Here is a 14,824-nt window from a genome sequence, read left to right on the forward strand (position 1 = left end):
GATGATTATGATTATGGTAATATCACTGTATGTGATGCTGAAAACTCTCCACATTTAAAATAAACCGCCAAAACATAGACTAATTTAGTACTGATTTTCTTTTTGGATGAGCACTCTCAAAATTGATTTCTCTATACCATATTCAAATTATGTGTAGAGAGTATCCTTAGGTACAGGAGTGAGAATCTAGCATTTCAGGTAAAACCATACACAATTTACTTCTGAAGTAGGAGAGCAAAGATGCCCGTTATGCGGACTCTGGCTATAAGGTGAATTGCATCTGCTGGACAGACTGTTGGGATTGTTACCTTTTCCTTCATTATCAACTACAGTCATATCAGCCTTTGCCTTGGCTAATTTTTCCATTGACAACTCGTGACCCAGCTCTGCGGCCCTCATTGTAGGAGTACAGCCCATTCGATCTTGCACATCTGGGTGAGCACCAAGGTCAAGGAGAAAGCTGACCATATCAATGTCATTGAAAACCGAGGCTAAGTGGAGAGCGCTGTGGCCATTGATGGGTTCGGTGAAATTGATTAGTTCAGGGTATCCAAGCCTGGTCAGCTTCTCAATCTGCTTCTTGTCTTTGTTCCGAACACACTGAAGAACTTTGTAGACTTGCAAGTTCTCAAGTCTCTTATCTGCTAAAGCCATACTCGACTAACTTGAAAATACTTGCTGGACCAGAACAAAAACTACAACAGCAAAACAACAAAACATAAAACTCAAGTTAATTTTATCATTTTGGTTTTAATTAAATGGCAATACTATTTTAAGGCCTTTCTGAGAGGCTATTTCTTGTGAAATATTATTACCATAACTTTTTGCAACTGATTTCATGAATGTAGGAATTAAATACAGTTACAGAAAATATTCAACTGTGATAAAAATTTCAATATTTAAAAGCAGGTATCTTCTTTTAAAATTAATACTAGCCCTGCTAGGTAGCTTTCTCGGTATCTCATTTAATCTTCCCTCTTTGCCATAGCCTTCCCATTTTACCCATGAAGATGGTGAGGCTAACTAATTTGCCAAGTTAAAGATTTGATCTCCTACTTATATGGCCCCATAGCAGTGCATTCCCCACAATGTAGAGAACTTATGAGTTTTAGTGGTTAAGAATGTTGTCACGAATGTGTGTAATTTTGAGGTGCTCATTATAAAGATGAACCTACTGGCCTTGGACTTGTGAGAGTCCAAAGATGTGATGGGTAATTCTTGTGTCTTCTTAAGTGGGAATGAGGTAGGTAAATGGTTGAAAGACAACCATATGTTTTCATAAACAACCCCACTGTTCAATTGTGATGGACATTCTGATATGTAATCTTCTCTCTTATTGTTTATGAAAAAAATCTTTTGGATGGAGTAGTAAGGCATGCCAGGGACGGTTCTGTCTGCCCAGTTGGCTTTCTTTCCTTCATTTTTTTTTTCTGGGAAAAGAACCCCATTATCATATGGGGATCTCATTCCAGGTAGTTTGGATGTGGCTGCCCCTTCTGTCCCCTGCCACTGTGATGTGCATGTGACCTGAGCTTGGCTCATCAGAGTGGAGGACCATCTCCTCTGGTACAGTGAATGGCTCAAGCATATGCTCATAAAAGACAAAAGCAAATCATCCTACAAGACCCTTTGGCCAGAACTCTATAGAAAGACCATGCTTTCTACAGAAGTTGTTAAGTGGTAGGGTGTAGGGCTGGGGTTGTAGAGAGCATGTTTGAGACATGGAAGAAGACTGAGACTAATGACATCAGTTGACCCCTGGACACTATGCCAGAAGTTGCCTACCACTTTATGTTCAAGATTGCGTGGGAGAATAAACTCTCCCTGGACCTTTTATCTTGGGTGACTCAGAGTCACTCTTCTGGGAATGTCATCGAAGTATCAAGGAACCTTGGAGGGTTTCCCCCAATAGACTTTATTAACTACTCCATCCAGAAGCTGTTCCTAATGTCCTGGACCCTTACAGTAAAATGACATGCAGATTCCTTTTTCTAATTGGGGTAAAATTCACAAAATGTAAAATTAACCATTCTAAAATCTACAATTCAGTGGCATTTAGTATTTTCATAAATGTTGTGCAACCACCACCTCTATCTGATTCTGAAATATTTTTATCACCCCAAATAGAAACTCTATACTTGGTAGGCAGTAACTCCCCATTTACCCCTCCTCCAGCCCCTGGCAACCACCAGTCTGCTTTCTGTCTTTAGGGATTTACCAATTCTGGATATTTCATATAAATGGAATCACATAATATGTGGCCTTTTGTGTCTCAGTTCTTTCACTTCGCATAATGTTTTTGAGGCTCAACCAAGTTGTAGCATGGATCAGAACTTCATTCCTTCTTATTTTAGCATAAACTATACAGCTGGATTGCTGTCATTTGCAATGTAAAGCTTCCAGATTAATACAAAAGTATGCACCATCTTTTCCCCACTCCAAGCTTGCTCCCTCTCCTACATTCAGGTAAGGACTACCTGCCTCACTGGCCACTCCTTCTCAGACACCTTTACTAACTCCTCTCCTGCCAGAAGCCTAATTGTTGGGATGCCCAGGGCTAGGCGCCTGGGAACCTTCTTTATCTATATACACTTGCCCCTCGGGATCTCATCCCATCTTGTGACCTTCACCCCAATTTGCAGCTTCTGATTGTCCACTTGCACATTTACACAGTATGACTGGATCCTCCCCAAAGCTCCAAATACATCTACCTGTCTGCTCTTCGTATTCATTTGGACATCTAATAGGCATTTCGAACTTTAAATGTCAGAGCAGAACTCTTGATATCACCTGGCCATCTCCAGTCCTCCCATTTTCCCATTTTGGTTAATGTCAATATCATCCACCCACTTAGATTAAAATACTAGGCATCACCTTTCATTCTTTCATTCCCTCACAGATCCCCTCACCCTTCCAGAAAATCCTCTTAGCTCTACCTTGAAACATATCCTGACATCAACCCCCAGCACCACTATCCTAGGCCAAATCATTGCCACAGCCTTCTGATTTGCCTCCTGCTTCTGCAATGGCTACCTATGATCCATTCTCTAGACTGTGGCCAGAAATATCTTTCAAAAATGTAGATCTGATAAGATCAGACAAAATTATCCCCTACCAGAATTTTGATATAAATATTTTTAGCAAAGGCTAAGTTGACACCCACACATCCACTGACATCTTACCATTAATGCTTTACTTGCTTTATCTCATATTTATCCATCTGTCCTTTCCTCTATTCACTGACCCACCTCATTGTAGATACATTTCAAAATTTATTTAATAAATAAATTAATAAATAAATTTATTTATTTCAAAATAAATTACAGACATACTCTAGCATTTGTATCATCAACTGGAGTTCAGTCATTGTTTATTGGTCTTTTGAATACATAAGGCACAAATATTAAGGGTACCAGTCCACTGGTTTTTTTTTTTCATTTTTATTGAGATTGTTCAGATACCATACAATTATCCAAAGATCCAAAGTGTACAATCACTTGCCCCTGGGTACCCTCATACAGCTGTGCATCCATCACACTTAATTTTTGTTCAATTTTTAGAAAATTTTCATTACTCCAGACAAGAAATAAAGTGAAAGACAAAAAAAGAAAAAAAGGGAAACTTTAATCCTCCCCTATCCCTAACCAACCCCCCTCAATTGTTGACTCATAGTATTGATATAGTACATTTGTTACTGTTTATGAAAAAATGTTGAAATACTACTAACTGTAGTATATAGTTTGTAATAGGTATATAGTTCTTCCCTATATGTCCCTCTATTATTAACTTCTAATTGTATTGTCATACATTTGTTCTGGTTCATGGAAGCGATTTCCAGTATTTGTACAGTTGATCATGGACACTGCCCACCACAGGATTCAGTTTTATACATTCCCATCTTTTGACCTCCAACTTTCCTTCTGGTGACATATATGACTCTGAGCTTCCCCTTTCCACCTCATTCACACACCATTCGGCGCTGTTAGTTATTCTCACATCTTGCTACTGACACCCCTGTTCATTTCCAAACATTTAAGTTCATCCTAATTGAACATTCTGCTCATACTAAGCAACCACTCCCCATTCTTAAGTCTCGTCCTATATCTTGGTACCTTATATTTCGTGTCTATGAGTTTACATATTATAATTAGTTCCTATCAGTGAGACCCTGCAATAATCGTCCTTATGTGTCTGGCTTGTTTCACTCAGTATATTGCCCTTGAGGTTTTGTCATTAACCCATTTTTTTTTTAATATGGTTTTGTTCACTCACCATACATTCCATCCCAAGTAAATAATCGATGGTTCTCTGCATGGTCATAAATTTATGTGTTCACCACCTTCACCACTATCTATATAAGGGCATCTACATTTCTTCCACAAGGCAGGAGGGAGAGTCAAAGAAGGTAGAGAGGCAAAAGAAAGAGGAAAAAAAAAATGACAGCTAGGAAGCAGCAAAAGGAAAGATAACCTTAAATCAAAGTAAAGAGTCAGACAACACCACCAATGTCAAGTGTCTAACATGCCTCCCTATCCCCCCCGTTATCTGCATTTACCTTGGTATATCACCTCTGTTACATTAAAGGATGCATAATACAATGATTCTATTAGTTACAGTCTCTAGTTTATGCTGATTGCATCCCTCCCCCAAAGCCTCCCCATTTTTAACACCTTGCAAGCTTGACATTTGCTTGTTCTCCCTCGTAAAAGAACATATTTGTACATTTTATCACAATTGTTGAATACTCTAGATTTCACCAAGTTACACAGTCCCAGTCTTTATCTTTCCTCCTTTCTTGTGGTGTCTCACATGCTCCCCACCTTCCTCTCTCAACCGTATTCATAGTTACCTTTGTTCAGTGTACTTACATTGTTGTGCTACCATCTCCCAGAATTGTGTTCCAAACCACGCACTCCTGTCTTCTATCACCCTGTAGTGCTCCCTTTAGCATTTCCTGTAGGGCAGGTGTCTTGTTCACAAAGTCTCTCATTGTCTGTTTGTCAGAAAATATTTTGAGCTCTCCCTCATATTTGAAGGACAGCTTTGCTGGATATAGGATTCTTGGTTGGCGGTTTTTCTCTTTCAGTATCTTAAATATATCACACCACTTCCTTCTTGCCTCCATGGTTTCTGCTGAGAGATCCGCACATAGTCTTATAAAGCTTCCTTTGTATGTGATGGATTGCTTTTCTCTTGCTGCTTTCAGGATTCTCTCTTTGTCTTTGACATTTGATAATCTGATTATTAAGTGTCTTGGCGTAGGCCTATTCATGTCTCTTCTGTTTGGAGTACGCTGCGCTTCTTGGATCTGTAATTTTATGTTTTTCATAAGAGATGGGAAATTTTCATTAATTATTTCCTCTATTATTGCTTCTGCCCCCTTTCCCTTCTCTTCTCCTTCTGGGACACCAATGATACATACATTATTGTACTTTGTTTCATCCTTGAGTTCCCGGAGACGTTGCTCATATTTTTTCATTCTTTTCTCCATCTGCTCCTTTGCGTGTAGGCTTTCAGGTGTTTTGTTCTCCAGTTCCTGAGTGTTTTCTTCTGCCTCTTGAGATCTGCTGTTGTATGCTTCCATTGTGCCTTTCATCTCCTGTGTTGCGCCCTTCATTTCCATAGATTCTACTAGTTTTTTTTTGAACTTTTGATTTATGCTGTATATATGCCCAGTGTTTCCTTTACAGCCTCTATCTCTTTTGCAATATCTTCTCTAAACTTTTTGATTTGATTTAGCATTAATTGTTTAAATTCCTGTAACTCAGTTGAAGTGTACGTTTGTTCCTTTGACTGGGCCATAACTTTGTTTTTCTTAGTGTAGGTTGTAATTTTCTGTTGTCTAGGCATGGTTTCCTTGGTTATCCAAATCAGGTTTTCCCAGATCAGAACAAGCTCAGGTCCCAGAGGCAAAAAATATTCAGTATCTGGTTTCTCTGCGGGTGTGTCTTAGAAAATTGCTCCACCCTTTGATGCCTCGGGTCACTGTGCTTTTCTGCCCAGCAGGTGATGCCTGTTAGCCTATAATTCTTGACTGGTGTGAGGAAGTATGGCCGTGTTCCCCCAGGCTCTGGCGTCTGGTTCTGAATGGAAAGGGCCCCACCTCTTTCCTCCTAGAGAAGACAGACTCCCCAGGTGTAGGTCATTAGCATTTCAATGGTCTCTCTCTGCCTGTGCTGTCTCCACCCTTCCCCAAGTCACAGCCCTGGAAACTGAATATGACTGGGGCTTTCTCCACTGAGCCGAAAAAGAAACAGATAGTCCCCTTCAGACCCAGTCCAAGGCGACCCTCCAGCTCTCCAAGGTCAGTCGTCACCCAAAGCCTCTGTCTGTTTTTTGGGGATGTGTACCTGTAGTGAGCAGTTCATACTCGCTACTTAAAACCCCAGTTGGAGCTCAGCTAAACTATATTCACTTGCTGGGAGAGAGCTTCTCTCTGGCACCACGAGGCTTTGCAGCTCAGGCTATGGGGGAGGGGGTCTCATGACTTGGTTCTGCAGGTTTTACTTACAGATTTTATGCTGTGTTCTCAGGCATTCCTCCCAATTCAGGTTGGTGTATGATGAGTGGACAGTCTCGTTTGTCCCCCCGCAGTTATTCTGGATTATTTACTAGTTGTTTCTGGTTTTTTGTAGTTGTTCCAGGGGGACTACTTAGCTTCCACTCCTCTCTATGCCGCCATCTTGCCCCCGAGAACCCAGTCCACTGGTTTTGACAAATGCATACATCTGTATAACCCAAACCCCTATCAAGATAGAAAACCCTTATCCCAGAAAGTTCTTTCCAGACTGTCTTTTAGAAGCACTTTAGTAGCTTTCCATTGTAATCAGAATAAACCCAAACCCCTCGGGATGATTTCTTGAGGACCCTTGTCCGACCCCTCTGGCCTCATCTCACTCACTCGCCCTTCACTTAGTGACCGAGAGCCATTCTGCTCTTCCTGGTTATGGAACAAAAGCTCATTCCTCATTCCTGCCCTGGGCCTTTGTGCTTCCTATTGATTCTGCCTGAAATGCTCTGGAATGGTGCTTCTCACCAGCCAAACTGAAGCCACCTCATCTTTTTTTATTTTCTTCAAAGAACTTGTATTATTGAAAACATTTTAGAGAGAGAGAGATTTAAATTGTGCATTGTGTCTCCTTGTAATGAGTAGAATTGTGTCCCGACCCCCCACCCTCTCCTCAAATGACAAGTTCAAGTCCTAATGCCTGGCCTGGTGAATGTGACCTTGTCTGGGATTAGTCTTTAAGATGTTATTAGTTAAGATAAAGACAAACTGGATTAGGGTGGGCCCTAACCCGATATGACTGGTGCCCGTATAAAAAGGGGAGAATTGGACACAAACCCAGAGGAAAATGTCATGGGAAGATGGGGACAAAAAAGACCATGTGGAGAAGGAGGCAGAGATGCATCTGCAAACCAAGCAATGCCAAGGATGGCCTGCAAACCCCAAAAGTTGAGAGATGCAAGGACAGATTCTCCCCTAAAGGCTGTAGATGGAGCACAGTCCTGCTGACACACCGAGATTTCAGACTTTTAGCCCCCAGAACTGTTAAGACAATAAATTTGTTGTTTTCAGCCATCCAACTTGCTGTACTTTGTTACAAGAGCCCGAGGATCCTAAGACACTCCCTCACTAGAATACAGTCTTCATGGAAGCAGAAGTTTTGTATAATTATCTTTACTTCTCCATCACCCAGAACCTGACTCAGGAGTCACTCAATAAATGTTTGCTGAATGATGGTTCAAAGTTAAAAGAATTAAGGGAGAAGAAGGAATCAAATACAATCTCTAGGTTTCTGTCTTGAGCAAGTGAATAACCTGTGTTTGAGACAGGGCATTCAGGGTGGGATTCAGCTTGGTCAGGGAGTGTAGACAGTTAAGCTTTGCACATGCCAAGTCAGAATCCACAAGCCAGTAATGTGCATAACTCAGGAGTCAATTAGTCTTTTCCGCAACTGCAGGGTGGCCTGAGAATGGGAGAGGGTGAGGAGGAGAGGGTGTCAAATGAAAGGGAGATTACCAATGTCCATTTCCTGGTGTTGTCTCATCCTTTTTGTTTTTCTCCCACTCTTCTGCCTGCTTTTTATACTTTGTGCTTCCTCCTTTGCTGCTGGGACATCAGCCATCACATGGCTTGTGGCTTCTGTGTCATGTTATTTTAACTGCTTTTTATTGCTTTGTCTTATTGTTATCAGCCAGTTTCTGATTAGGTGCAGGGTCATCGTGGGTATATGGAACAGGATTAAGATGCTCCTACACAGCATATTGATTGTACTGAATCAATTTCATCTCATTCATGTGGACAGGGACCTCCTAATCAGAAACTTGTCAGTGTGGTCGCTGAATCACCCACGCTGATAAAGAATTAGTATCGTGTGACATTGTCTAATCAGGCTACCATGGAGAAAGCAGCAGGCCAAGGCCCAGTGCACTGTGGGGTGCATCCCTCCCAGCCACAGCCCCTGGGGAGAGAGTGGGCCCTGTACCTCAAAGCTGATCATTATCCTTGCCCCCTCAGAGAAAGGAACAGAAATCTGCTGTGTAGTCCAGGGATCCTCTGAAATCGTGTAGGGTATTTGATAGGTCACCACATGTACACATACCTGTACTCTCCCTTAGCATGGCCTGGGACCCCTTGGTATCCCCTTCTATCCACTATATTGACAGTCTTAAAAGACAGTGGACTAGAGCATGATTTCTTAACCTGTTTGGGAATGTCTGTGAATACGCTGAAATTATAGGAAAATCGGTAACAATAGCACCCACCTCATGGGGCTGTGTGAAGAGGAAATGAGAGAAGCCTTATACTTGGCAAAATCCCTCAGTGTGAGCTGGCTATGAATAAATAAAATTTTTGTGGGTTTCTGTTTACCCCTCAGCGGCGGTTTCCATTTACTGGGTAAGCGAAAGAATGACAGAGAGAGAGAGAGAGAGAGAGAGAGAAAGAGAGAGGAGAGAGAGAGAGAGAGAGAGAGGGAGAGAGAGAGAGAGAGAGAGAGAGAGGAGGGGGGAGGAGAGAGAGAGAGAGAGAGAGAGAGAGAGAGAGAGAGAGAGAGAGAGAGCGAGAGCGAGCGAGCGATCCAGGGTAGCAGGGAACCATGCTCACCTCTCAGTCGTGGGGAGATCCCGGGCCGCGGAGGGCCGCGCGCCGATGCCCGTCGGCCGGCGGGGGCGCCCGGTGCAGTCCCGGCCCCCCTGCCTTCTCTCCCGTTGAGCGCCCGGGGCAGAGCAGGCAAGCCGGCGCGCGAGGCAGCAGGGGAAGGGATGTGTGTGTCCGTGGGACCCGGGTCCGCGGAGCGCGATGGCGCGGCCAGGCGGGCAAGGGGCGGGGTGCGCAGCTGTCGAGGCGACGCCGATTGTGAGCTCCGGCCACGCCAGGCGCCGCTGCCACGGCAACCGCCCAGGTCCGCGGGCCGGATGCGGAAGCGGGGCTCAGCGCCCCAGGGCGGGGGAGGCGAGGGGCCCTGGGGCGGAAAGCGGAGGGCCAAGGCTTCCAGGACTCCTCCCTTTTTCCTTCGGCTTCTGCCACCTCCTGTCTTCGTTTAAAAGTGATTATAGAAGAGGGGAGAGGGGAGATGATATAACAAATGTGGCCAAATGTTAAAAGTTGGTAAGTCAAAGTAGGGGGTATCTTGGAGATATCTGCATTGGTTCTGTATTGTTTCTGCAATTGCCCAGTAAATTTGAAATTATTTCAAAATAAATTAAAAAAATAAAATTGATTTCATTAGAAAAATAATAGCTTCATATGGTAAAAAATAAATATACAATAAAATGGTAAGTAAGAAGGTCAGATAAAATAAAAAATAAAGAATCCAATAAAATGAAAACCGAATCTACTTGTCAGAGACAACAGATTCTCAGTTAAATTTCCCAGAAATTTTCTTAAACTGTTTATACACAATGGGACCAAATATATCATGTAGATAATTACATTTCAGGGGTGTCAGACCAGAGAAAAAAGAGTCTAACATATAGAAGAAATGTCTGATCCAGGGTCCCTGCTGCTTATTTCATAGATTGCAGGTGCACCATAAACTAAGGGTTGAAGGCTGTTTTAGAAATCCCAGTCACAGTGGCACCTAGACCGCAGGGGGCGGACAAGGCAAGATCAGATAGGCCCATAAGATGAACGACCACGAACAAGCCAAAAGGCCTGCTTCCTCCACATAGATAATACAGTGCACATCAAAGAAGAGTAGTGTGTTAGAACCCTAGTAACCAGTCAGCTCAGAAATTGATAAAACTCACCCAGTCGAGGCACAGAACACACTCAGCAGGACCCTTCCCCCTCCAACACCGAACATGGGTTTTTCCTTTAAAAAATGCTGTTCTCAGAAAGAGGGCTGGAGCCATTTTTCCTTTCTTTCTTTTCACTGGCTCCCATGTGCTTTCTTCTGCTTTCTTCCTCTAATAAACGTTAAACTCTCTACTTAAACCATGCCTCGCTGCATTGTGTGGATTCCTGAACGACCTAACAAGGGGATACAAATGCGCCCTCGCGTACACACACATGCACACACACATATGCATGCACACACTTTTGAGGAGAAAATTTTTGTTTATTTGCAAAACATGCACACTATTTTAAAATAGCATGGGATAGCTTCCGATTAAAAGCAACAGTTTCCAACCCTTCCTATCTTGTACCCAAAGACTTCTGTTTAAAAATATATGTAAAGAGGAGGGACTTCGTCCACCATCAGCCACCTCTTCAGACATGGACCCAGACACTTCCCCACCCTTTCTTCCTGGTGAGCTTATATATTCCAGCTAAAGAAAAGACATAACTCTTGAGGAAACTTTTCGAAACTGAGACCGTTTTGGCACAAGAGAGAACCTTCTTTATGGGTCTTAATTACTGGGAATTAGCTACCTTTCTCTCTACAAAATCTTTACAGCTTCTGGGTTCTAGACAAGAGGACACCAGCCTCTCAGGATCCACCTGGGACTCTGCTCTGGGTCCCAAGGTTTCCAGCATCAGGTTATAAATGGACTCTTGGGACTGTTTGTGTGCTTCAAAATCCAACATGAATTTTACTTTGATTCTTAGACTTAACACTTTTTTAGAACTTAGTTTTATTATTAAGAGGTCTTTTTAGACCAAATAATTCAAATCTGCTAGCTATTCAATTTGCTATGGATTAAAATCACTACTTAAGCTGCAAAAAAAAAAAAAAAAAAAAAAAAAAAAAATGTGTAAAGACTGTTTGATACACGCAAACGAATATGCTTCCCTAATACTGTGCTGTTTGGTATTGCATATTTTGGGAATTTATAAAAAATGATATCAAATGGTGTATCTTTTGATGATTTTTTTTTTACCTTTGAATATCTTGTTTTTGAGAGATATCCTTGTTGATATGTTTAGCTGTAGTTCCTTTATCTTAACCACCGTATGCTGAGCCATTTTATGACCATTCTCCACTTCTTTTAAATCAATTCCTCTATTGAGTGAAACATAAAATGTTTCCAGTATTTGTTATTAAAAGCAATGCTGCTACAACCAGGTTTGTACATGTGTTTAGATACATAAGTTCAAGAGTTCTCCAGGGTATATGCTTAGGAAGAAAACTTCTCGAACATAGGTTATTTATAACCTCAACTTTACAAGATAATGATAACTTGTTTTCCAAGTATATATAGCAATTCAGACTTCCATCAGCAGTGTGCTTCTTGGACAAAACTTAGTTTTGTGATGCTTTAAACTAAGTTTTTTTCTGAATTTAGGTATAAAGCTATATATTTTTCTCAATATTCTATTTATGTATTTGCTCTTATATATGTTCTGTTCTCCACCTCTCTTTAATGTTTTCTCTTTGTTTCTCAATGCTGTATTCTGTAATTTTTTAGCTCTTATATTTCACCAGTTCTCTCTTGGGTAGATCTAATCTGCTGTTTAATCCATTCACTGAACTTAAAATTTTCATTACACACATGCATGCACACACACAAACATAGTTGTAGAAGTTTGATTTGGCTCTTTCAACAAAATCTACCAAGTTATTTTTAATAGTTTCTTATTACTCGCTCATGGTTTTGATTTCCTCTTGTGTTTCCTTAAGCATCTACATGTTTATTTAATGTTCTGAATCCAATAATTCTACCCATAGGAGTCTTTGAAGATCTGATTCTTCTTTTTGCTGATTTTGGTTCGTGTTTGTTTCATCATAGCTTTTTTGATTTGGGTAAGCTCGTGTTCATTGGGATTTTGTTTCTAGGGTATTTGAGCCGAGGCTGTATTCTTCTAAAAAGGATTTGTATTTTTATTAGGTATCCAGGAACTCCTCCACCCAGGCTTTAAGCTAATTTCTGTGTTTGAGATTTTTCAGAACCAGGGTACTATAAACCCATACCCTCAACCTGTCCTGGCCATGTAAGTGTTGGTCTGAACTTACAAATTCTTACAAATCTTACGGAAATTTCTTTTTCCCTTCACATTAAACTAAGGCATGAGAAATATACCTTTCCTTGTCATCTCTCTTGTGGGCCAGACATTTTTTTCTGGTCAGCATTTTCCCCAAAAGGTTAAGCTTATGGGCTCCAGATTTAAGTGTGAATATCTGTTCCAGTCACCCATTTTGCATGGAGTAAAGACCTTTTCTCTTGTTTCCTACATGTCCATTGAAAATGAGAGCTCTGTGTTCTCCCATATTTTCATCAAAGCACACTAAATAGCTGTAAAGCCAAGTGTTACCCCATTTCACTGAACATACGTTTAGTTATAGCCAAAGTTGCCCTAATAATACTTGGTGATAAACAAAGGGAGAGAAACCCAGACAATGCAGTAAGCATGCTTCTAGAGACAGTGAGATGAAAATAATGCCTGGTGTAAATTTTGCCCAAAGAACTTACAATTGAAATGTATTTATTATCATTGATGAGTGATTATAAGGTCACAAAAGTCAAATTATTACTTGGATTATATGTAAGAATCCATTTTTAGGTTTACACATTGGATTAGACAATATGTTGTAGGATTTTTAATTCTGTATATTAAAACCTTAGAAAAGAGATGCTGTGTTCTGAGATGGCATATTTACTAAGTCAAAGTCGAAATCGAAAGCATGGAAAATGCTTTCATTTGAATTGTAAGGTATGCTCTTGAGTATTGAGACTGTTATATTTTGCAAATGTACCGACTTTAACGGTGCCCAAGGTAGCCGTTATTAACATGCTTTCAACATAGCAGCAGAACAGCTGCAGAGTAGTTCACAAACTGGAAAAAAGCATCTCCTCTGAAGCACGTGAATCTAGAAAGTGCAGTTAAACTTACCAATATCAGCAAAGTTAAGAGAAAGGCAAAGGCCCAAATCTCACAGTACCCTCATACAGAAACTGTTCTATGAGTTAGAACAGCAGTTCTCATCCTGGGGTCTGCAGAACAAATTCTGGTGGGGGAGTCTATGAACTTCGATGAGAGAAAATGACATTTTACTTTTATTAAACTCTAACAGAAATTGAGTGCCTCTTTCAAATATGAATCCAAACCACAGCAGTTATTAGCAGCTTTTGTGACTTTGTCACCAACAGAAAGCACAGATATTTTCCTATCATTTTACATTTCGTTTAAATATTTCAAGGTATTGTTTATGTTCATCTCTTCTATGAAATATGGGTGGTTTATTAGATCTTACTAGATCTCATTATTTAATGACTTCAGAAGCACATATATTACTATATCATTTTTTTTTATTTTGAAAACGAAATTCTACTTCAGTTTGTTTTCTTTGTATTCCATGTGTTTTCTCTCAAACTTTTAAGAACATTCTGAGAGCCTTCCCAGGTTTCACCACACGGCCACAGACGTCCACGTCACAAAGAAGGTCAAGGTCCCTGATTTAGAAGGAATGAGTTTGCAGTTCTTCCTTTGACATTGGCACATTCTGTGGCCTGTACAATTCATGTTAAAAATTACTACACTCTCCATGTGTAACAGAATAGCACCTGCCTCTACAAACTTACCGGATGTGGGTTGGGAAGGTAGGGAAGATAATTTATGGAAATTCTTTGAAAGAAAAGCACTATGCATGATAAAGAAAGGTATGTATATATGACTTTTGTTAAGAATAGTAGTAAAACTTCACCCTTGATCTTTTAAAGGCCGTATTTTGGTGTTTCTACTTTCCCATACAACTACCAGACCCTGTTTAATGAGCTATAAAGAGAGAGATTTACTGAAGGTAGAGAATATTGCAATTTCCTGAAAGTTGGAGAGCAAGTGTGCTTATTGCTAAGCTACTTTTGAGTTACCTGATCGTAAAATTAATGAGGGTGTTTATGGAATCCAGAGAGCATCCTTAAATCTAGAGAAGCATCGCAAAACCTCTTAGGCACTCAATAATTTCTGCTGATCATAGAGGTGATTAATGTTATATAATACAAGATATCATTCCTTGGAGATATTTGATAGTAACTTTATATGCAAGTTATATTATTCATCCACAAGTATTTATCACATCACTCTTAGATTATTTTAACAGAATCAGAGCATTTCTTGAGTTACTGTTTCTCAGTACAGGGAATATTTCACCACCTTTGAGTCTGGTTTGTTGACAATGATGAGCAAGTCACTCAGGTTACTTGGGACTCAGTTCGTAAAATCAGAATTATATTAACTTCCCTTTGATGCCATCAAGGAAGTAGGTGTAACAATGGAAAGATCTCCATCTTGGCTCTGGTGGACAGATGTGATTGATTATTGAGAAATGATTTTGTGGACGAACAGTTCTTTATTACTGGTCATCAATGGATTTTTAAAGTGACAATCTTCCTCATTTTAGAGACAAAGTTGATATCCATAGCAATCTGTTTGACTCTG

At 40.6% G+C, this 14,824-nt stretch overlaps 1 protein-coding gene across 1 annotated transcript in view; it reads right to left on the reverse strand.

Moving 5' to 3' along the window:
* The window catches only part of ANKEF1 (ankyrin repeat and EF-hand domain containing 1), a 35,907-nt gene extending 26,491 nt beyond the window's left edge, over positions 1–9,416 (reverse strand). The window contains exon 1 of the mRNA XM_037811991.1: positions 9,110–9,416. The gene's annotated coding sequence lies outside the window, so the exon portion shown is untranslated. The remainder of the gene's footprint in view (positions 1–9,109) is intronic.
* Between the last annotated feature and the right edge of the window lie 5,408 nt (positions 9,417–14,824).

The sequence above is a fragment of the Choloepus didactylus genome, chromosome 19 (assembly GCF_015220235.1).
Source record: "Choloepus didactylus isolate mChoDid1 chromosome 19, mChoDid1.pri, whole genome shotgun sequence".
In the NCBI taxonomy this organism is placed as follows: Eukaryota; Metazoa; Chordata; class Mammalia; order Pilosa; family Megalonychidae; genus Choloepus; species Choloepus didactylus.